Genomic DNA, 22236 nt, shown 5'->3' with positions numbered 1-22236 from the left:
TAACAGACTCTGCAGAAATACAACAGATTATAAGAAAATACTACAAAAAACTATACGCCAACAGAATGGATAACCTAGAGGAAATGGATAAATTCTTGGACTCCTACAATCTCCTAAGATCACTCAAAAAGAGGCAGACAATTTGAACAGACCAATCACAAGGAAAGAGATTGAAACAGCAATCCAAAACCTCCCAAAGAATAAAACCCCAGGACCAGATGGCTTTCCTGGGGAATTCTACCAAACTTTCAGAGAGGATTTAATACCTGTCCTTTTCAAGCTATTCCAAAAAATTAGGGAAGATGGAACACTTCCTAACACATTCTATGAGGCCAACATCACGCTGATACCAAAACCTGACAAGGACACCACGAAAAAAGAGAACTACAGGCCAATATCACTGATGAACATAGATGCAAAAATTCTAAACAAAATTTTGGCAACCAGAATTCAGGAATTCATCAAAAGAATCATACGTCAGGATCAGGTGGGATTCATACCAGGGACACAGGGATGGTTCAACATCCACAAATCAATCAACGTGATACACCACATCAACAAACTGAGGAATAAAAACCACATGATCATCTCAATAGATGCAGAGAAGGCATTTGACAAGATCCAACAGCCATTTATCATAAAAACTCTGAACAAAATGGGCATAGAAGGAAATTACCTCAACATAATAAAGGCCATATACGACAAACCCATAGCCAACATCATACTCAATGGGCAAAAACTGAACCCCATCCCCCTGAAAACAGGAACGAGACAAGGATGCCCTCTATCACCACTCTTATTCAGCATAGTACTGGAGGTCCTGGCCAGAGCAATCAGGCAAGAAAAAGGAATAAAAGGAATCCAAATAGGGAGGGAAGAAGTGAAACTCTCGCTGTTTGCAGACGACATGATCTTATATATAGAAAACCCCAAAGAATCCATTGGAAAACTCTTAGAAGTAATCAACAACTACAGCAAAGTTGCAGGGTATAAAATCAATTTGCATAAATCAGTAGCATTTCTATACTCCAGTAATGAACCAACAGAAAAAGAACTCAAGAATACAATACCATTCACAATCGCAACAAAAAGAATAAAATACCTTGGGGTAAATTTAACTAAGGAAGTGAAGGACCTATATAATGAAAATTACAAGGCCTTTCTGAGAGAATTGGATGACGACATAAGGAGATGGAAAGACATTCCATGTACATGGATTGGAAGAATAAACATAGTTAAAATGTCCATTGTACCTAAAGCAGTCTACAGATTCAACTCCATCCCAATCAGAATCCCAATGACATTCTTTACAGAATTAGAACAAAGAATCCTAAAATTCATAGGGGGCAACAAAAGACCCCGAATTGCTAAAGCAATCCAGAGAAAAAAGAACAAAACGGGAGGCATCACAATCCCTGACTTCAAAACATACTACAAAGCTACAGTAATCAAAACAGCATGGTACTGGTACAAAAACAGGTGCACAGATCAATGGAACAGAATTGAAAGCCCAGAAATAAAACCACACATCTATGGACAGCTTATCTTTGACAAAGGAGCTGAGGACATACAATGGAGAAAAGAAAGTCTTTTCAACAAATGGTGCTGGGAAAACTGGAAAGCCACATGTAAAAGAATGAAAATTGACCATTCTTTTTGACCATTCACCAAAATATACTCAAAATGGATTAAAGACCTAAAGGTGAGACCTGAAACCATAAGGCTTCTGGAAGAAAACGTAGGCAGTACACTCTTTGACATCAGTATTAACAGGATAGTTTTGGACACCATGCGTTCGCAAAGAAGGGAAACAATAGAAAGCATAAACAAATGGGACTTCATCAGATTAAAGAGCTTCTTCAAGGCAAGTGAAAACAGTATTGAAACAAAAAAACAACCCACTAACTGGGAAAAAATATCTGCAAGTCATATATCTGACAAAGGCTTAATATCCTTAATATATAAAGAACTCTCGCAACTCAACCACAAAACATCAAACAACCCAATCAGAAAATGGGCTGGAGACATGAACAGACATTTCTCCAAAGAAGATATACTGATGGCCAATAGGCACATGAAAAGATGTTCATCATCGCTGATCATCAGGGAAATGCAAATCAAAACTACACTAAGATATCACCTTACACCTGTTAGAACGACAAAAATATCTAAAACTAATAGCAACAAAGGTTGGAGAGGTTGCGGAGAAAAAGGAACCCTCATACACTGCTGGTGAGAATGCAAACTGGTGCAGCCACTATGGAAAACAGTATGGAGATTCCTCAAAAAACTAAAAATAGAACTACCATACGATCCAGCCATCCCACTACTGAGTATTTATCCAAAGAGCCTAAGTCAGCAATCCCAAAAGTCCTGTGCACCCCAATGTTTATTGCAGCACTGTTTACAATAGTCAAGACGTGGAAGCAACCTAAGTGCCCATCAACAGACGAATGGATAAAGAAGATGTGGTACATATTTACAATGGAATACTACTCAGCTGCAAAACAGAACAAAATCATTCCATTTGCAATAACATGGATGGACCTTGAGAGAATTATGTTAAGTGAAATAAGCCAGCGAGAAAAAGATAATCTGTGTATGACTCCACTCATATGAGGAATTTAAAACTATGGACCAAGAACAGTTTTGTGGATGCCAGGGGAAAGGTGGGGTAGGGGGTGGGCACAAAGGGTGAAGTGGTGCACCTACAACATGACTGACAAACATTAATGTACAATTGAAATTTCACCAGATTGTAACCAATCAATAACTCAATAAAAAAAAGGGGGGGAAGGCCCCTTAAAAAAATAAAATAAAAAATAAGGATGAAGACAAACACAAAAAAACCCCAAAAAAAAACAAAAAAAGAAAAAGACCCAAAAATGTGCTGCCTCCAGGAGACTCATCTCAGCTCTAAAGAAAAACACAGGCTCAGAGTGCAGGGGTGGAAGATGATACTCCAACCAAACGACAACCAAAAGAAACTGAATGTAGCCATAATTCTATCAGACAAAATAGACTTCAAGCCAAAAAAGACAAGAGACAGAGATGGGCATTATATAATGATAAAGGGGATAATCCATCAAGAAGACATAACATTTATTAATATATATGCACCTAACGTAGAAGCACCAAAGTCTATAAAACAACTATTAACAGATCTAAAGGGAGAAAATGACAGCAACACCATAAGAGTAGGGAACTTTAATACCCCACTTACATCAACGGATAGGTCTTCTAGAGAGAAAAATCAACAGAGAAACGTTGACCTTAAATGAAACACTAGACCAGATGAATTGAATAGATACATATATAATATTCAATCCAAAAGCAGCAGGATATACATTTTCTCTCAAGTACACATGAAACATTCTCAAAGATACACTGTTTGTTGGGAAACAAAACAACTCCCAATAAACTTAAGGAGACTGAAAAGATATCAAGCATCTTTTCCAACCACAATGGTATGAAACTAGAAATCAACCACAAGGAGCAAGCTGGAAAAGTCACAAATATGTGGAGCCTAAACAACGTGCTATTCATTAACTATTGGAACAACAACAAAATTAAAGGAGAAATGGAAAAATATCTGGAGACAAATGAAAAGGAAAATACAGTGTACCAAAATCTATTGGATACAGCAAAAGCAGTACTAAGAGGGAAGTTCCTAGCAACACAGGCCTACCTTGAGAAACAGGAAAAATCTCAAATAAACAATCTAACAATACATCCAAAAGAATCAGAAAAGAAGAAAAATAAAGTGCCCAAAGTCAGGAGAACAAAGGAACTACTAGAAATCAGAGCTGAAATAAATGACATGGAGAGTAAAAAGAAAATAGAAAAGATCAGTGAAACTAAGAGCTAGTTATTTGAAAATATCAACAAAATTGACAAACCTTTAGGTAGAATAAGACAAAAAGAGAGAAGCCTCAAATAAATAAAATCAGAAAGAGAAGAAATCACAAACAATATAACAGAAATACAAAGGATTACAACAGTACAGTATTCTTTATCAATGTTATAAACTACATTAACAAAATGAAGAATAAAAATCACATGATCATCTCAACAGATGCAGAGAAAGCATGTGACAAGATTCACCACATATTTATGATAATAACTCTCAATAAAATAATTATAGAAGGAAATTACCTCAACATAATAAAGGCCATATATGACAAACCAACAGCTAACATTATACTCAAGGGTGTAAACTGATAGCTATCCCTCTAAGAGCAGGAACAAGACAAGGATGCCCACGCTCACCCTTCTTAGTCCTAGCCAGAGCAATCAAGTAAGAAAAATAAATAAAACATATTCAAACTGGAAAGGAAGAAGTAAAACTGTCACTACTTGTGGATGATGAGATTTTACATATAGAAAACGCTAAAAAATCCATCAAAAAACTAAAAACAAACTAGCAGAAATAAAAAATCAAGAATATAATCCTATTTACAATCACAACAAAAAGAATTAAGTGGGTAGGAATAAATTTAACCAATGAGGTGAAAGACCTATACACTGAAGACTATAAGACATTGTTGAAAGAAATTATAGAAGACATAAAGAAATAGAAGGATATTCTGTGCTCATGGATTAGAAGAATTAACATAGTGAAAAAGTCCATATTACCTAAAGCAATCTACAGATTCAATGTAATCCCTATCAAAATTCCAATGACATTTTTCACAGAAATAGAAAGAAGAATTCTAAAATTTACTGGAAACAACAAAAGTCCCCAAAGAGCCACAGCACTCCAGAGAAAAAAGAACAAAGCTGGAGGCATCACATTCCCTAATTTCAAAGTGTACTACAAAGCTGTATTAATCAAAACAGCACGATACTGGCAGAAAAGCAGACACAGATCAATGGAACAGAATTGATAGCCAAGAAATAAACCCATACATTTAGGAACAGCCAATTTTCAACAAAGGAGCTAAGAACATACAATGGAGAAGGGAAAGTCTCTTCAATAAACACTGTTGGGAAAACGGACAGCCGCACACAAAAGAATGAAAGTAGACCATTATCTTACACCATGCACAAAAATTAACTCAAAATGGATTAAAGACTTGAATGTAAGACCTGAAACCATAAAACTCCAAAGAAGAAAACGTAGGCAGTAAGCTCTTTGCTATCATTCTTAGCAGTATCTTTTTGAATATGTCTCCTCAGGAAAGGGAAACAAAAGAAAAAATAAGCTAATGGGACTACATCAAACTAAAAAGCGTCTGTATGGCAAAGGAAACATCAATAAAATGAAAAGACAACCTAGCAATTGGAAGAAGATATCTGCGAATCATTTATCCAATAAGGGGTTGCTATCCAAAATATATGAAGAACTCAACAACAAAAGAACAAACTTAGTCAAGAAATGGGCAGAGGATTTGAACAGACATTTTCCCAAAGATATACAGATGGCCAACAGGCACATGAAAAGATGTTCAACATCATTAATTATTAGAGAAATACAAATCAAAACCACAATGAGATATCACCTCATGCCCATCAGAATGGCTATTATTAAAAAGGCAAGAAATAAGAAGTGTTGGAGAGGGGCCAGTGCCATGGCCGAGTGGTTAGGTTCGTGTGCGCTACTTCAGCAGACCAGGGTTTTGCCGGTTTGGATCCTGGGCCTGGACACGGCACCACTCATCAAGCCATGCTGAGGTGGCATCCCACACAGCACAGCCAGAAGGACATACAACTAGAATATACAACTATGTAGTGGGAGGGTTTGGGGAGAACAAGAAGGAAAAAAAGATAGACAACAGATGTTAGCTCAGGTGCCAATCTTTACAAAGAAAACAGAAGTGTTGGAGAGGATGTGGAGAAAAGGGAGCCCTCATACACTGCTGGTGGGAATGTAAATTGGTGCAGCCACTGTGGAAAACAGTACAGAGATTCCTCAAAAACTTAAAAATAGAATGACCAGGCATGACATCAGCATCACGGCGGAGTGAGCTCTTCCCTTAGACTCTCCTCCCTAAGAAACAATGAAAAGGACATTCATAAACCAACACAGGACAGGCACACAACACAAAAGACATCTGAGAGACCCAGGCAGCCATATGTCTGAAGGTGGAGGTGCTGGACCCCCCAGGAGGAAGAAGGAGGAAGTAAGGGGATCTCCTCTCCCTCCCCAGCAATGACCTAGGGCACAGGACCATGCACAGCTCTGAGAAAAGAGGGGCCTGGGGGGAGACTCTGTGGGAATGCCTTTGCTCTCCAAGATCCCTCACATCCCATAGGAAAGCTCCACAGGGGAGGCTAAGCTATTGTGGGGTTGTCTTCATGAAGCCAGCACGCCGGGAGGACAGACAGCGAGGGCAAAGAGAGAACACTCACGGGATGGCACATGCAAAAGAAGTGCCCCTCCCCCTGCTGGGCTCACAAGCTCAGCCAGTCAGCCAGAGCAAGGGACCCTGTCTAGAGTGCCCGTGCATACATTAGCAAAGCAGCAGCTACAAGCAGGCAATCGCAGATGGGTCCTGTCAGCATAGATTCCAAAGGACAAGCACAGACACCAGGGATCACAGCAGGCTCAGAATACACAGCTCCTGAACCTCCTCCAGTGGTGCCAAGTGGAATCTGAAACCAGATACTATCTATGTGAAGGCACAAACCAACCCCATCAAATAGTATGAAGAAATATATTAATAGTCCAGACCAGAAGGAAAATGAAAAGCACCTAGAAATCAATCCTGAAGGCACACAAATTTACAATGTAAACAACAGAGAATTCAAAATAGCTAACATTAAAAAACTCAACGAGTTACAAGAAAATTCAGATAGTTCAATTAAATCAGGAATAAAATTAATAAACAGAGGGAATACTTCACAAAAGAGATTGACCCTATAAAGAGGAACCAATCAGAAATGTTGGAGATGAAAAACACAATGAGATAAAGAAAAATCTGGATACCCTGAATTACAGAGCTGACATTTTGGAAGACGGAATTAGCAATCTGGAGGACGGAAATATAGAAAGGCTTCAGATGGAGGAGGAGAGAGAATTAAGACTAAAAAGAAACGAAGAAATTCTCTGAGAAATATCTGATTAAATCAGGAAATGCAACATAAAAACTATGGGTATTATAGAGGGAGAAGGGAGGGAGAAAGGAGCAGAAAGTCTGTTCAAACCTGGGAAAGGAGCTGGAATTACAAGTAAAAGACGCTAACAGAACTTCTGATTACATCAATGTAAAAAGACCTACTCCAAGGCATAGAGTAGTAAAACTGGCAAAAGTCAGTGACAAAGAAGAAATATTTTTAAAGGCAGCAAGGCAGAAGAAAATAACTTACAAAGACCATATCAGACTTTCAGGAGATTTCTCAGCAGAATCTTTACAGGATATGAGAAGGTAGAATGAGATATTCAAAATTCTGAAAGACAAAAACCTTCAGCCAAGAATACTCTATCCAGGGAAAAAGATCCTACCTGTATGGTGGAGAAATAAAAACTTTCCCACATAAACAAAAGCTGAGGTAGTTCATCGCCACAAGACACCCCAAACAGGAAATGCTCAAGAAGACCTTCATACCTGAAAAAGAAAAAAAAGAGTTCACAAAGCCTTGAGCAAGGAGATAAGTAGGCAGCCAAAGTCAGAAAATTGCAGCTCTCTACCAGAACAGGTTAGCAAAAACTTAATTATGACATTAAAGATAAAGGGAAGGAAAACATCAAAAATAACTATAATCTTGTGATTTTAACCACAAAATCACAACACAAAACAGAAAATGTTATGACCAACAAATCAGAGGAAGAGGAAAGGGATGGAACTGGCTTAGACCAAGGAAATAACAGGCTATCAGAAAATGGTATATCTCATCTACGAGATTTTTTATACAAACCTGATGGTAACCACTAAACAAATAATCAGAACAGAGACACAAATGATACAAAAAAAAGAAAACTGAGGGGCTGTCCCAGTGGCATAATGGTTAAGTTCGCATGCTCTGCTTCAGCCACCCAGGGTTTGCAGCTTCTGGTCCCAGGCACAGACCTATGCATCTCTCATCAAGCCCTGCTGTGCTGGCATCCCACATACAAAAAACAGAGGACGATTGCCACACATGTTAGCTCAGCAACAATCTTCCTCAAGCTAAAAGAGAGCAAGATTGCTTACAGATGTTAGCTCAGGGCCAGTCTTCCTCACACACAAAAAAGAGAAAACTGAGAAAACCATCATAGTGAACTACCAAACTGAACTGGCAGTCCAAAATACACAAGATGAGAAACAAGGAAAATACAGAACTGGAAAACAAGTGATAAAATGGCAGCATTAAGCCCTTATATATAAATAATCACTCTAAATGTAAATGGATTGAATTCTCCAATCAAAAGACAGAGTGGTGGGATGGATTGAAAAACAAGACTCATCAATATGCTGCCTCCAGGAAACACTCTTAGCTCTAAAGACAAACACAGGCTCAGAGTGAAGGGACGGAAGATGATACTCTAAGCTAATGGCAAACAAAAGAAAGCAGTTATTGCAATACTTATATCAGACACAGCAGACCTCAAGATAAAAAAGGCAATGAGAGACAAAGAGGGGCAGTATATAATGATAAAAGGGACACTCCAACAAGAAGACATAACACTTATAAATATACGTGTACCCAACAAAGGAGTACCAAAGTACATAAAGCAACTATTAACAGACCTAAAAAGAGATATTAACAACAACATAATAATAGTAGGGGGCCCCAACACTCTACTTACATCGATGGATAGACCATCCAGACAGAAAGTTAACAAGGAAATAGTGGAATTAAACGAAAAACTAGACGAGATGGACTTAATAGATATATATGGAACATTCTATCCAAAAATAGCAGAATACACATTCTTCTCAAGTGCACATGGAGCATTCAAAGGACAGACCATATGTTTTGAAACAAGACAGGCCTCAATAAATTTAAGAAGATTGAAATCACATCAAGCATCTTTTCTGACCAAAATGCTATGAGACTAGAAATCAGCTACAGGAAAAAAGCTGGGAAAGTGACAAATATGTGGAAACTATACAACATGCTACTGAACAACCAATGGATCACTGAAGAGATTAAAAGAGAAATCAAAAAATATCTGGAGACAAATGAAAATGAAAATACACCACACCAACTCATATGGGATGTAGAAAAAGTGGTCCTATGAGGGAAATTCATAGCAATACAGGCCCAGCTTAAAAAACAAGAAAGATCTCACATAAGCAATCTTAAAATACAGTTAGAAAATGAAGAACCAACAAAGCCCAAAGTCAGCCGAAGGAGGGAAATAATAAAAATCAGAGCAGAAATAAATTAAATTGAAACCAAAAAAGAAAAAAGAATAGTAGAAAAGATCAGTGAAACAAAGAACTGGTTCTTTGAGAACATATGCAAAATTGACAAACCCTTAGCCTGACTCTCTAAGAAAAAAAGAGAGAAGGCTCAAATAAATAAAATTAGAAATGAAAGAGGAGAAATTACAACAGATACCACAGAAATATAAAGGATTATAAGAGAATACAATGAAAAACTATATAGCAACAAACTGGACAATCTAGAAGAAACAGATAAATTCTAAGACTCATACAACTTCCCAAAACTGAATCAAGAAGAAACAGAGAATCTGAATAGCCCAATCACAAGTAAAGAGATTGAAACAGGTAGCTTAGTGGGAAACTACTTACCCTGACAAGGTTACCCACTCAAAGCTAACAGCCAACATCACAATTAATAGTAAAACACGGTATATTTTTCCTCAAGACGGACTTGATTTCTACTATTTCTACTTCTCCTTTTCCTTTAATGCATGGATCCTGCTAAACCTTATAAATCCACTACAGTATAAAATGGGGAATGAATAAAGAGCTCACCTGAGGGATGTTCACTCTCTGTGGCTCCTGGGCGAGTACAGAGGACTGTGGTTCCGCTGAGGGGACAGAGAGAAGACAGGGGTCCTGAGATTTAGCTGTCTTACAGCTCTTAGATTCACCTTCTCAAATTTCAGCACCCCAGTTGGGGATCATCCTCCCCATAGGCACAGGGCCCTCTGGGCCTTGAAAAGGCACAAGAAGGATCCTGGACAGGCAGCAACACCTGTCTTTGTGTGATTCTGAAATGACCATGGAGCCGAAATCTGCAGTTTTTTACTGAGTGAACATAAACTTTACTCGATTGATTTAACAATAACGCATGCGTCCTTCTGAATAACAGAAAGAAATAAAAACAACCGATTAGTTGAATTAAAGTACGCCAAACGACAAGACACTATTCCTTCATTAAAGTTAACTTAGCAGAAAAATACTCAGTATGCATCATTTATCTATTTTTCTCAGTAATATTATTTAACCCTTGGTATACACAATCCACGGAAAGCCTAGTAAAAGAGATGGGAGGATTTAAGGCAGGAATTTTTAATTGTTCATTTCAGCTGGGAAGTATTTCTCAAAAGGCCCTTTTGATAGATGCTTTTGGTAACTTACCTGTGAGAGAGTGAACTGTCACAAACTGTGTTTCCCTGGACAAGTCACTGAAATTTTCAGGCCCAATGTCTTTAAATCTTTCAAAAGAGTTAGAAGTAGGTGACCTCGGAAAACTCTTCACAGATCATCGTTCTTGGATCCTGTGACATCAGGATAACGTCACTAATGTCACATGTGTTGGTGGACATGTGTGACAGCAGCGCATCTGTAAATAGCGGGGGCCATTTAAGGGGACTGGAGACAGAACTTCCTCCCTCTGCCTGGTTGTCTCTTACCCCCAGACCCTGCCCTCACGGCTCTCCAACAAAGCAGCCTTTCCTGAGCAGCCTGCCCCTGGGCCACCCCAGCTCACCTGTACTTCCCAGGGACGGCCCAAATGCCCCACTGTCACACAGTGTGGTGGCTCCTGAAGGTGGCATCATCATCAAGTCTGGTTCATTCTGGGCAGGAGGATCAAGACCTGCTTCTGATCTTGCAAATCTAGCATCTGCTCCTTTCTGGGCTCTTGTCTCTGCTCTGAAGCTCTGGAGAGAGGTCTAAGGTCAGAGGGGCGCTCTCTTCCAGGTAAGACTCCCTCACAGAGGCCCCCTGCTTCCTGCCCCACAAGGGCTGGTTTGTTTCAAGGCAACTGGGACATGGATCTGAGAAATAAATTCACTTTAGGGGCAAAAAGCCTGACTCTTGGAATTCATTATAACGTTAGACTTCAAGGACAGAAAGCCTGACAATGCAGAGGGGGCCAGGCACCTCTGTCTGACCCAAGGGACCTGAAGAGACACTAGAGATCCCAGGATACATGTGACATACGGTGGGATTCCATCCACATCCTTTCCTTTACATCCCTGGGGACACAGGGACAGGCCATGTTCCTAAATGCGGTGAAGGCTGTAATGCCAGTCTTGGGCAGGTGTGACAATCAGACAAAGCCTGAGACTGAAGCGAAGCACACCTGCCCTCGAATCCAAATTCCCTGGCTGGGAGCTCCTCACTCGAGCACATCGGGCCACCGACCCGAGCCTCGGTTTCTGGTGAAGTGGTTGTCAGGGTACATTAAACTATCCAGTAAAAAAACAAAGCATCCTCTAACTATAACAGCAGTTGTCACTTACTTAAGGCTTCCTACCTGGCACTTGTCTAAAATAGTGATCTATGTTTCCAAACGCCGCCGTGAAACAATCATTATTAATATTTATAGATGAGAACCCTGACTCTCGCCCAGGTTCCTTCTGTCGCCCCTGCTTACAGGTGACAGAGCTAGCAGTGACCGGGCCTGTAGTGCTCCAGAGCTCGGGCTCCACCGCAGACCAACGGTCACCGTCCGCCTGATAAACGCACTCCTCCCTCCCGCACCCACCGCCGCCACCACGGGCTTCTCTCCGGTCGGGCTGCAGGCGGGCTGGTCACACGATCCTCGGGCACCCCGGACCGCCCCGAACACCTGCGCCCCAGAAGCCCGAGGGCCGGGGTCTCCCCCATCGGCCGTACCCGCTCTGACGGCCCGCCCGGGTTTATACACCGCCGTGGGGGGCGACGGGGTCCCAGACACTTCCTGCTCCCATCCCCAAGCACAGGCACACCCTTCCCAGCTAGTCCCTCGCCCTAGGTGCGCACCCTGCATTTTCCGAGCACACCCCAAAGTTCCCCAACGGTTCTCTGGAGTCCTGAGAAGACGAACGAGGAGGCTACGGCTGCACATGCGCAGAAGGAGCGTGGCGTCCCCTTCCCAGAGTCCAGGCGGTGAACCTCACCTATTTAAAACTACATTTCCCATAGGCCTCCGCGTCTACATTTCAAGTCACTCTTGGCCTTTCTGCGAAAGCGGGAGGACGGTGTTCTTAAATCTCTCCTGCCCAGGGTCCTCCGAGCCTGAAGAGTTTAAGGGTTAAGCCTGAACTCTGCTGTCAAATGCAAAGGGTAATCCGCTATTGGCTCCCGATTAAAATAGCATTTTTTTTCATAAGTCATTTGGAGGTAATTGGGGAAATTTGAATACGGATTGGATATGGAAAATATTAAAATATTACTTAGATGGTGTGAAGAAAATTTGGAGTTATGTAGGAAAATTGACTTTGTAAAAAGAAAAAGACATGATGACTGAAGTAGTTAAATTATATAGCTGTAAAATTATAATTTTACAATTTTTCAACCTGGGACCTCCACCCTGTTCCTTTACAGCCGCCGGACCCACCAACCCCTGAGCCCCATCCTGGCGCGCCTGGGGCCCAGCGTGCAGATTTTACTGAGGGTCTGCACAGGTGCTCCATGTCACCACAAAAGATGGCTGCACATGAGAAACACTCTAAGAGTCTTAGAAAACATTTGTCAGTATCCCATTAGAGGAAATACATATTTCATTGCTTTGAAATGCAACATGGGCTGCTCCTGAGTCCATAGGGAGTATACTCATATTGATTAATTTGAGCCTATCCAAACATAATTCATCCTTCCTAATCTAATATGGTAAGGATCCACCCCCTTATGTGCTACCTAGTTTCTGCTTTACTGGGCAAGATCTTGAGTTCCTTTTGTGTTTTTGGTTTTTTAATTTCTCGATTTCTTGCAATTCTACTCTGAACATAGCTGTTTTTTTATTCCCATTATGGGCCTGGAGCCAGTAAGGAAGTTTGGACAGGGCCTGAGGATAATGTGTATCTCCTTCAGGGGTAACTTATACTAGGATCACCCCTTAGGATTTGGAGAGAGAGAGAGAAGTGAGAGAGACACTGTCAGAATTCAATTACTCTTCACTTCTTTTCCTAAGCTCCTCAAAGCAGTGACTTTTAGTATACCTTAAAGGCCTTAAAATTGCAGAGAGTGTGGCAGGTACAACAAACTTGAACTGTCTAATAAGCCTCAAAGCTGTGCAGAGGCAAGTGTACACCTGCCAGGCAAAGTGCACAGAGTATAGAATATCTGTTCTGACCAAGTAGTAGTATATGTTTGACCATATCCTTCTCCTCTGATAATAACTTTGGGCTTCCTAGATGCTCAGTAAATCCATGTAAGTGAAGGAATACAATTTATTCACCTTAATCTTGACCTCACACTGAGTCCATTCTAGCAGTAATTGGGGGAGGTGTACTTACCTGGCATTCACCCTCATATGGGTAGTGATCATTTTATAAAATATTGAGGAACTTAATGTCCCTCTTGAAGATATTCTTGTATTCAAGCCTTATCTGAGTGAGTAATTGAGGCAATCTATTGAGAGCCCCAGTATATTGGATCACTTTTCAAAGTGTTCAGACACCTCCATCTGGGAACTGTTTCTCTCTATGCCTATCAATATTAGATTAGTTTTATCTTTTTAGGGTTTCATGCAAAAGGAATCATACAGTGTATTTTTGTGTGGCTTTTTTTTCACTCAGGATAATGATTTTGAGATTCATCCTATAGTTGAATACCAGCAATGAAGGAACAGCCTCACACAGGGAGAAACAACTGCTTATGAAATCAAGGGAGACTCATTGTGCCCAATGAGTTCAGCTATATCTGAATCCAAATACATGTAATCATTCCAATTTCCAGGTTCCTAGACTTTCCCAGTAAATGTCCCAAATCTCATCTAATATACCTCCTCAAATTGTGGATCTAATAGCTATTGTAATTTTTTGAATAAATAATGTCGAAAACTTCCCAAAGTTGATGAAACAATGTTAATTTACACATCCAAGAAGCTTACTGAACTCCAAGTAGGATAAATACAAAGATATAGTTTTACCTAGACACATCATAGTCAAACTGTTGGAAGCCACACACAAAGAGAAAATCTTAAAAGAAGAAAGAGAAAAACAACTGAACATGTACAGGAGAGCATCAACATAAATAATATCTAACTGCTCATCAGAGAAGATAGACCCTAGAAGGCAGAGAAATGGCATATTCAAAATACTGAAAGAAAAAAGGGTAACAAAGAATTTTTTTATCCAGCAAGACTATCCACTAATTATAAAGGTGAAATAAGGACATTCTTAAATTTAAAAAGACTGGAAGAATTTCTTGATATCAGAACTGAATTGTGAGAAATACTAAAGGAAATTCTTTGGGCTGGAAGAAAATGACATCAGACAGTACCTCGAATCACCTGTAAGAAATTAAGAGAGCCAGAAGTAATAAATTTCTGGGTTTTAAAAAAAAGAATCTATAAATATATTTTCTCATTTCTTCTGTTAAATTCTTTAAAAGACATGAGATTGTACAAAGAAATAATTGTAACATTGTAGTATTGGTTTGGTAACATATATAGATATAATATATATAAAAATAATAGCACAAAAGGGGAAAGTAATAGAGTTACATTGGAGGAAACATTCTATATTTCATAGGAATTAAGTTAATATTCGTTTGAAATAGACCATAGTCAGTTAAAATGCATATTGGAATCCCTAGCACAGACACTAGGAAAATAGCTCAAAAACAGTAAAAAATATTCAATAGAGGAATTAAAATGATATACTCAAAGATTTATTTAGCACAAAAGAAGTTAATAAAGGAAGGACAGAGAACAAAAAAGCCTGAAGACATAGAAAACAAATAGCAAAATGGCAAATGCAACTCTGATCCTATCAATAACTGCACTAAATGTGAATGGTCTAAAAAAAACAATTAGAAGACAGAGATTGGGAAAATGAATAATAAAGCAAGATCCAACTCTATGTGATCTACAAAAGACACATCTTAGATTCAAAGACAAACAGAAGTTGAAACTAGAAGGATGGAAAAGACATATCATACAAATAGTTACCAAAAGATTGCTCGAGGGTTGTATTAATAGTGGACAATGTAGATTTTAAAACAAGAAATATCATTAGAAGCAAAGAGGGACATATCCAAATGACAAAATGTCAATACATCAGAAAGATAGAGAAATTATCAATGCTTACAAATCTAACAACAGAGCTTCAAGATATGTGAAGTAAAATTTGACAGAAATGAAAGGAGAAAGAGACAATTCAACAACAATACTTGGAAAATTCAACTGCCTCCTGTCTATAATGGATTAAAAAGAGGAAAGACAATCAGCAAGGTTATAAAAGACTTGAACAGCACTATCAACCAAATTAAATTAAGTGACATGTATAGATCACTGCACTCAATGACTACAAAACACACATTCTTTTCAATAGCACATGGAACATGCTCCAGGATAGACCGTGTACTCAGCCATAAAATAAATTCAACAGATTTAGCAAGAATGAAATAATATAAAATATGTTCTCCAACCACAATGGAATGTGAGCTCTCAAGAATGGAATATATTTGGGATATCCACAAACATTTGGAACTTAAATGACATCCATCTGAATAACACATGAGTCAAAGAATAAATTGGGAACAAAATTTGAAAGTACTTTGAAGTGAATGAAAATTTAAAAAATAGAATATCAAAGTCTATGGGATGTGCCTAAAGCAGTACTTAGAGAGAAATTTATAGTATTAAACACCTATAGTGGAAGAGAGGAAAGTCTCAAATCAATAATTTAAGTTCCCACCCTAAGAAAGGAAAGAAAGGAAAATAAACCAAACTGAAAACAAGAAAAAGAAAGGAAATACAAAAGATTAGAACACATGTCTGTGAAATACAAAACACAAAAATCAATAAAACCAGAAATTGGCTGTTTACCAGATAAAGTTGACTATCCCTTAGCTAGCATCCCCAAGGAAGAGAGAAGATAGAATTTACCAATATCAGAAATTATAAAGGGCCACCCACAGAGAAATTAAAGGATTATAAGAGAATATTATGAACAACTTTATGCCACAAATTAGACAACTTATAAGATATTGGCAAATTCTTAGATCCAAATTTCCAAAACTGACTGAAAGAGAAATAGAAAATCTCCATAGATCTGTAACAAACAAGAAAATTAAATTAGTAATTAAAACCCTTTCAGGGAAGAAAAGCCCAGATTCGGATGACTCAACTGGTGAATTCCATTGACTATTAATGGAGCAAACAATCCCAATCTCCCACCATCTATTTCAGAAAATATCGAAGGAGAGAGCTGGTCTCACATCATTCTATTGGCCAGAGTTACCTTGATTTCAATGGCAAGTGAAGACATCACATGCAAAGACAAGACCACTATCCCTCATGAATATAAATGAAAAATCCTTAACGATGTGTTAGTGAGTGATGTCACCAAGATGGGGGAGTAGGAGATGTTAGCCTCTGTCCTCCCAGAAAGATCAACAATTAGACTGCTACCTACCCATGATCAAAAAGAGTTCTGGGAGAGCTCTAAAGCCCCCTTAAGAAACTTTAGCAACATAGCAGAACAAAAAATGTGAGAATAACCACACATAAAGAGAAAGAAGAACAGCTTCATTTTGCCTGCATCACCCCGTCCTTTAAGCTGGCATTACTCAGTGCTAAGAGGGAACTCCTCAGCTAGAAAGAGCTCTCCTTTCAGGGAAAGAGAGAGCAGAGTGAACGACCAGTGTCCCAGCCTTTCAGGGCACACATGAAGTACCCACTTTGGTTTCCCCCCACCCAGAGACTGGCAAAGCAGAGAGATATAGAGATGGATAGGGACAGGGAAGAAGAGCAGGGTTTACCAATATCGGGCACACAGCGGTAAAGACCACAGCTGTGTGACCTGTTCTATAGATAACCTCAACGTGGAAGGGCAAGGGGAACAGTGCACTAAGAGAGATACACAGCTCTGTGGGAGCAGGGGAGGAGCAGTCTCTGAACACGTTCCAGGAAAGGGGTCACCTTCCATGCCAAGATGAACTTTGCATGAATAAAGATTTAAGTGAGGACAGACTGAGAAGAGTGAAGAGGGGAATGGGGTGTCGACCAAATTTCATCCACCTGCAATTTTACCTACTCAAATTTTATCTACCACGGCAAGAAGTTAGTATCTAATATTTTAAAATTACTTTTAAATACAAGTATTCGTACTAGTTATATAAATGGAGGTAAACACAAGAACAGCTATGATAGAAATGGCTCAAGTGGTTTCCATGGGGAATGGAACTGGGGGGATAGAAAGGACTGCGGTTGTGAGGTTGGGGAGGGCCTGTCACAGTTCTTTATAAAGCCTTCAGTACTATTTGATTTTAAAGGCACAAGTATGGATTCCTTAGATAAATATTAATTTTTAAGTGAGCTTTAAAGAATGAGTAAGGTTTCTACAAGGAGAAACTTGTAGTTTCTCAGTTTACTTTTCCTGCCACTCTAGAGCCTATGACCACAGCGTGTGGGGAAGCCCTGGCCCCGGCTTCAGAGTGGCTGTGGCTTCACGGGAACATGGATGATCTGTCCCTGTGGTACCACAGCATCACGTCTGCCTGCGATCCTGCTCTAAACCAGCAGCCTCTGATACTGCCAGAATCCCAGCATCATCCCCCCTGGCAGTTCTTCATGCCAGGCCCCACCCCCTGGACCAGACTCCTGAAATGCTGAAATGGACCTGAATCCCTACTTTCTCCATCCCTAGTTCAGCCTCCCCTTTTTATACGTGGCCCACGTCAGCCTCTGGACAGCATCCACGATGCACTGATGGTCTCCCACTAGAACTCATTTGTACATTTCTGCCTGTTCCTCCTTCACCCGCTCTCTTCCTGCAGAATGGCTTGGCTGCTCCTTGGAGCTCCTGCAGGATCGATGTATCAGTTAGAGCAGCTCTAAGGAAACATCTGGTGAGGGGGAAACAGGACTCACTCGAGGCAATTACCAGACATAGGAGGTACTGCCGATTTCCACAACCAAATAATGCACTGCACCAAGCTCCAAGGTAGGAAAGGGCAGAGATCCTAGAGCCAGGCTGCTGAGGTTGGAATCCCTATAACACCACTTACTAGCTGTGTGATTTGGGGCTCTTGATTGAACCTCTCTCTGTCTCAATTTTCTAATCTGTAAAATGGGGCTACTAATGGATCATGGAGGATCCAAGCCGAAGATACTGAAAGTGGTTAAGAGGTTCTTGCATTAATCCAGACAAAAGACAATAAGGGTCTGAACTGAGGCAGTGACAGGGAGGATGAAGCTGAGGAGACCGAATTAGAAAGTTATTTCGGAGGCTTAATGGCACAATTTGGTACCAAGTGACCATGGGGGATCAGGCACGAGAAGAAGGGGACAGGTAGGAGGAGAGAGAAACCATTTAAGTGTAGCTCCTAATTTTTTTATGAGGGTAGCTGAGTAAATGTGGATGCTATTAACACTGACAGTTCACAAAAGAGACTCATATTTGCTGTGTGTGTGGCAGGGAGGGGCATATTCCAGAGAGTTCTGTTGTAATGATGACATATCTCCTTTCATTTTCATCACCACACTGTGGTTCTGATCCTCAGATGACGAAAGTGTGTCTGCAGCTTGACATTTGTTACCTCACTTAATCCTCACACGAGCCCCATGAGGTAAACGTGCTGCTATTATCTCTGTGACGTAACAGGGTACTTGAGTCTCAGAGAGGTAAAGCAACTTGCCCAAGATCACACAGCACCTTGGCTGGGATTTAAATCCAGGAGGATTGGACTCCTTGAGCTATCAGCCTTCCAGTATTGCACACTGCCTCTCAAATACACTCTTCCAGAGAGGCGTCCTAGATATTTTCATCTGTGCAGTCCTCCTGCATGAAATAGTTCAGATTCTTCTACCTAATTTTCATTTGAAACTCTCCTTGTATACTCTAGAATTTGTCCCAGCTAGTGAAAAGGTATTTTACCATATTATATATTTGTCACAGCTGCTCTATAAACCTGCATGTGTGCACTGTGTTGGCACGGTGTGGTTTCTGTGTCTATTTACAGTGTTGAAAGCTACGACATGCACAGATAGATATGTATATAGAAATTAGGAACACAGAGCGGTTCCCCTTTCACATAAAAGTGAATGTGCTGTAGAGGAAGAATAGCATATTTTTAACTCTTGAGCACTATTTGCTTAGCTGATAGCTAAGTGAAATGAGGGGGTGTTAGAAAGCTGTGAATAATGTTCAATATGAATATTATAGGTTACCTGGGAAAAAGGGGTTTTACAGTATAAAATGATACTGCCAAAATCCAGCAAAAGGCTTAAAAGTCCAAACCACTCTAAACATTGATTTGACTCAATCGTGCCATTTAGAACATTCCATTTCCCCAGAAAGAAGTCATTCCTGAGAAAAACTTTGCAAATGAAATGTAAGAAGGAGAGAGAAGAAAAAGTAAGATTGCAGATCCACAATGAACAGCGTCCACTTTCATCTTTTGGGAAATTTATTTCTACTCCTCAAAAAAAGAGAGCCACAAATAATGGTTTTCCCGATGAAACCACCCCAGCTGGATCATGCTAAAAAGCTTTCAGGAGGGAAGCAGTAAGTAAATTCAACTGTTCAGAGGCATTTGGATGTCATCCTAAAGCAGCAGCCCCAGTAATCACTGCGCCATCAACAACTAAAAGGATCCAGACTATTAGATGTGGACAACAGAGAAATAATGGATGCTAAAGAGGTCGGAAACAGAAATGATGGCATTCACCCACTACATAGCTTCAAAGCGGATGAGGGGAAAATGGAGGCTCCATTTTCTAACTACTGAACTATTAAAACACACACACACACACACACACACAGACTGATAAATGCCAGTATCAGTTTTATCACGTAGGTGGTTAAACAGTCACTTTCTTCTTCAATATTTTGAAATATACAAGGACTTTGGTCTTCTACTAATTTCAGAGTTGAAGAGGCAGGACGGCTTCCTTCTCTGCCAACGTGCAGACTGGGAAGATTTGATGCTGGGGCACCAAAGGTTCCAGAACCTTGGAGGCAGGATGCTGGAACATAAGGCAGGCAGGGACGCACAAAATGTCTATCCATGAGCTTAAAGAATTTTTGGATAAGAACCAGTTCTGCTTCTCCAGCCAAGCTTTCGCTACTTGCCAAGAACATTATGCTTCGGTTGCCCAGTGATTCTTGCAGTAAGGACCCACGAAGTCTGCTTACATCAGAATCAGCTGCATCCCTTGTTGAAATGCAGACACCCAGGCCCCAACCTACTGAAGCGGAATCTCTTGAGGTGGGGCAAGGATTCTCATGCCACTGTCCTTGAGACTTAGCAAGGTAATTAATGTGACCAGATGTCGTGGTTTGACTGGGACAATCCGAAATTCCAAGATCTTCAAAGTATTATGATATAGACTAGGGGTCCACAAACTACAGCCCATGGACCGAATTTGGCTGCCATTTGTTTTTGTAAATGGGTTTTAATTGGAACACAGTCATGTTCGTTCATTTTTGTCTTTGGCTGTTTTGACCCTACAACAGCAAAGGTGGACAGTTGCCACAGAGACTGTATGGCAGGCAAAGTCTAAAATATTTACTATCTGGCACTTTACAAAAAAAGCTGGTTCACTCCCAATGTAGACCAAAGGTTTTCAACCATTTCTGCACATCAAAATCATGTAGGGATTTTTATAACACCACTTCCCCAGACCTAGTCCCAGAGTTTCTGAATCAATTGGCCTGGGGTAGGACTGGATATAGCTATCATTTAAAAGCCTGTTCAGGTGATTCTAATGCGTGGCCAGGAAGAGGCCAATTGCTCTAAGGGAGACTGCACATACTTTGGAACCAGGCTGAAAAGACTCTGCTCCATAATCCCTCCCTTCATAATCCGGCTGAGTGTCCTTGGGCAGCCCGTGTAACTTGCGTGAGTCTCAACTGCTTTATCTGTAAAACAGAGCTACCAATAGTGACTTTGTTGGGCGAGGTATTAGGAAGATGAGAGACAATATACACACACCTCCCGAGACAGGGCTTAGCATCCTGTGAGACTAAATAAATGGTACTGGCAGTGATGAGGAGGATGATAATGATGATAACCATGATAGAGGGTAATGCCTATGGCTTCAATAATGCAATTGGATATACATTCATTAAGCACTGTCTGTGTGCTCTGGAAGGGGAAACCTTGATAAATAAGATGTGATGACCACCTGAAGGAGCTCACAGTCAAGTAAAACAAACAGGTACGTAAGATAGTGACAGCAAGAGAAAAGAAAAACGGGCCAAGAAGATGGAAAAACGAGTCACAAAAGAGAAAGTAAATTCTAATAAATATAGACAAACATGTAAACTTCAGCAATAGTCAGGGAAATGAAAAACAAAACTCGAATGAGACATTTTCTCCCAGCAAATAGGCAAATACTAAAAATATCCCACCTTCACAGAAGCAAAATTTTTACAGGCTTTTTAAAGGGTGAATTGGCAGGTTAAAATCTGCACACTTTTCAAATCCTCTATTTCCCTTCTAGGTATGTAGCCTGGAGAAACACATATGCTGTAACAGACCTGCGTAGGAACTTTCACTGTGGCATGGCTGCAGCAATGTGAACCATCTAAATACCCATAAGATTGGGAATGGCCAACTAAATCTTCTTGCCTCCATTCTATCTAATTCAATGCTAAAGTATTTTTTAAAGTGATTTAAATGCATACCGGTACAAAACGGACAATCACACAAAGTACTCTGTGTCAAAGATGCAAATCATAGAAAATGCCAGAACATAGGTATAATAAAGCACACACATGCACACTCAAAACAAAACTTTACTTTTTTATCCATGTATGTGTATGTAAATTCCCAGACAAGATTCCTTCTGGAAAGGAAAGGTAGATTTTGAGAGTAGCCTAGAGGAGATCTTTCACTTACTATATTGTTTGAATATTTAATAAAGTGAATGTATTGATGTACTGCTTATGTACATCTTTTAAAAGAAAAAAACCACCAGACAATACTTGAATGTAGTGAGTATTATTAGAGAAGTATG

The 22236-nt window shown here is 40.0% G+C and overlaps 1 long non-coding RNA gene across 7 annotated transcripts in view; it reads right to left on the bottom strand.

Moving 5' to 3' along the window:
* The window catches only part of LOC138922972 (uncharacterized), a 177401-nt gene that overhangs the window by 59718 nt on the left and 95447 nt on the right, over positions 1-22236 (bottom strand). For 6 of the 7 annotated variants that reach the window (XR_011436088.1, XR_011436084.1, XR_011436085.1 and 3 more), the window contains exons 1-4: positions 12087-12199; positions 10828-10999; positions 10476-10680; positions 9867-9922 (exon numbers count right to left, since the gene is read on the bottom strand). This is a non-coding gene — a long non-coding RNA (uncharacterized lncRNA). Of the gene's footprint in view, positions 1-9866; positions 9923-10475; positions 10681-10827; positions 11000-12086; positions 12200-22236 lie in introns of those variants that run through there. The other variant, XR_011436090.1, reaches the window with a different exon arrangement.

Source organism: Equus caballus, unplaced genomic scaffold, assembly GCF_041296265.1.
Source record: "Equus caballus isolate H_3958 breed thoroughbred unplaced genomic scaffold, TB-T2T haplotype2-0000437, whole genome shotgun sequence".
Taxonomy (NCBI): domain Eukaryota; kingdom Metazoa; phylum Chordata; class Mammalia; order Perissodactyla; family Equidae; genus Equus; species Equus caballus.
This window is presented reverse-complemented; position numbering and strand designations above follow the sequence as displayed.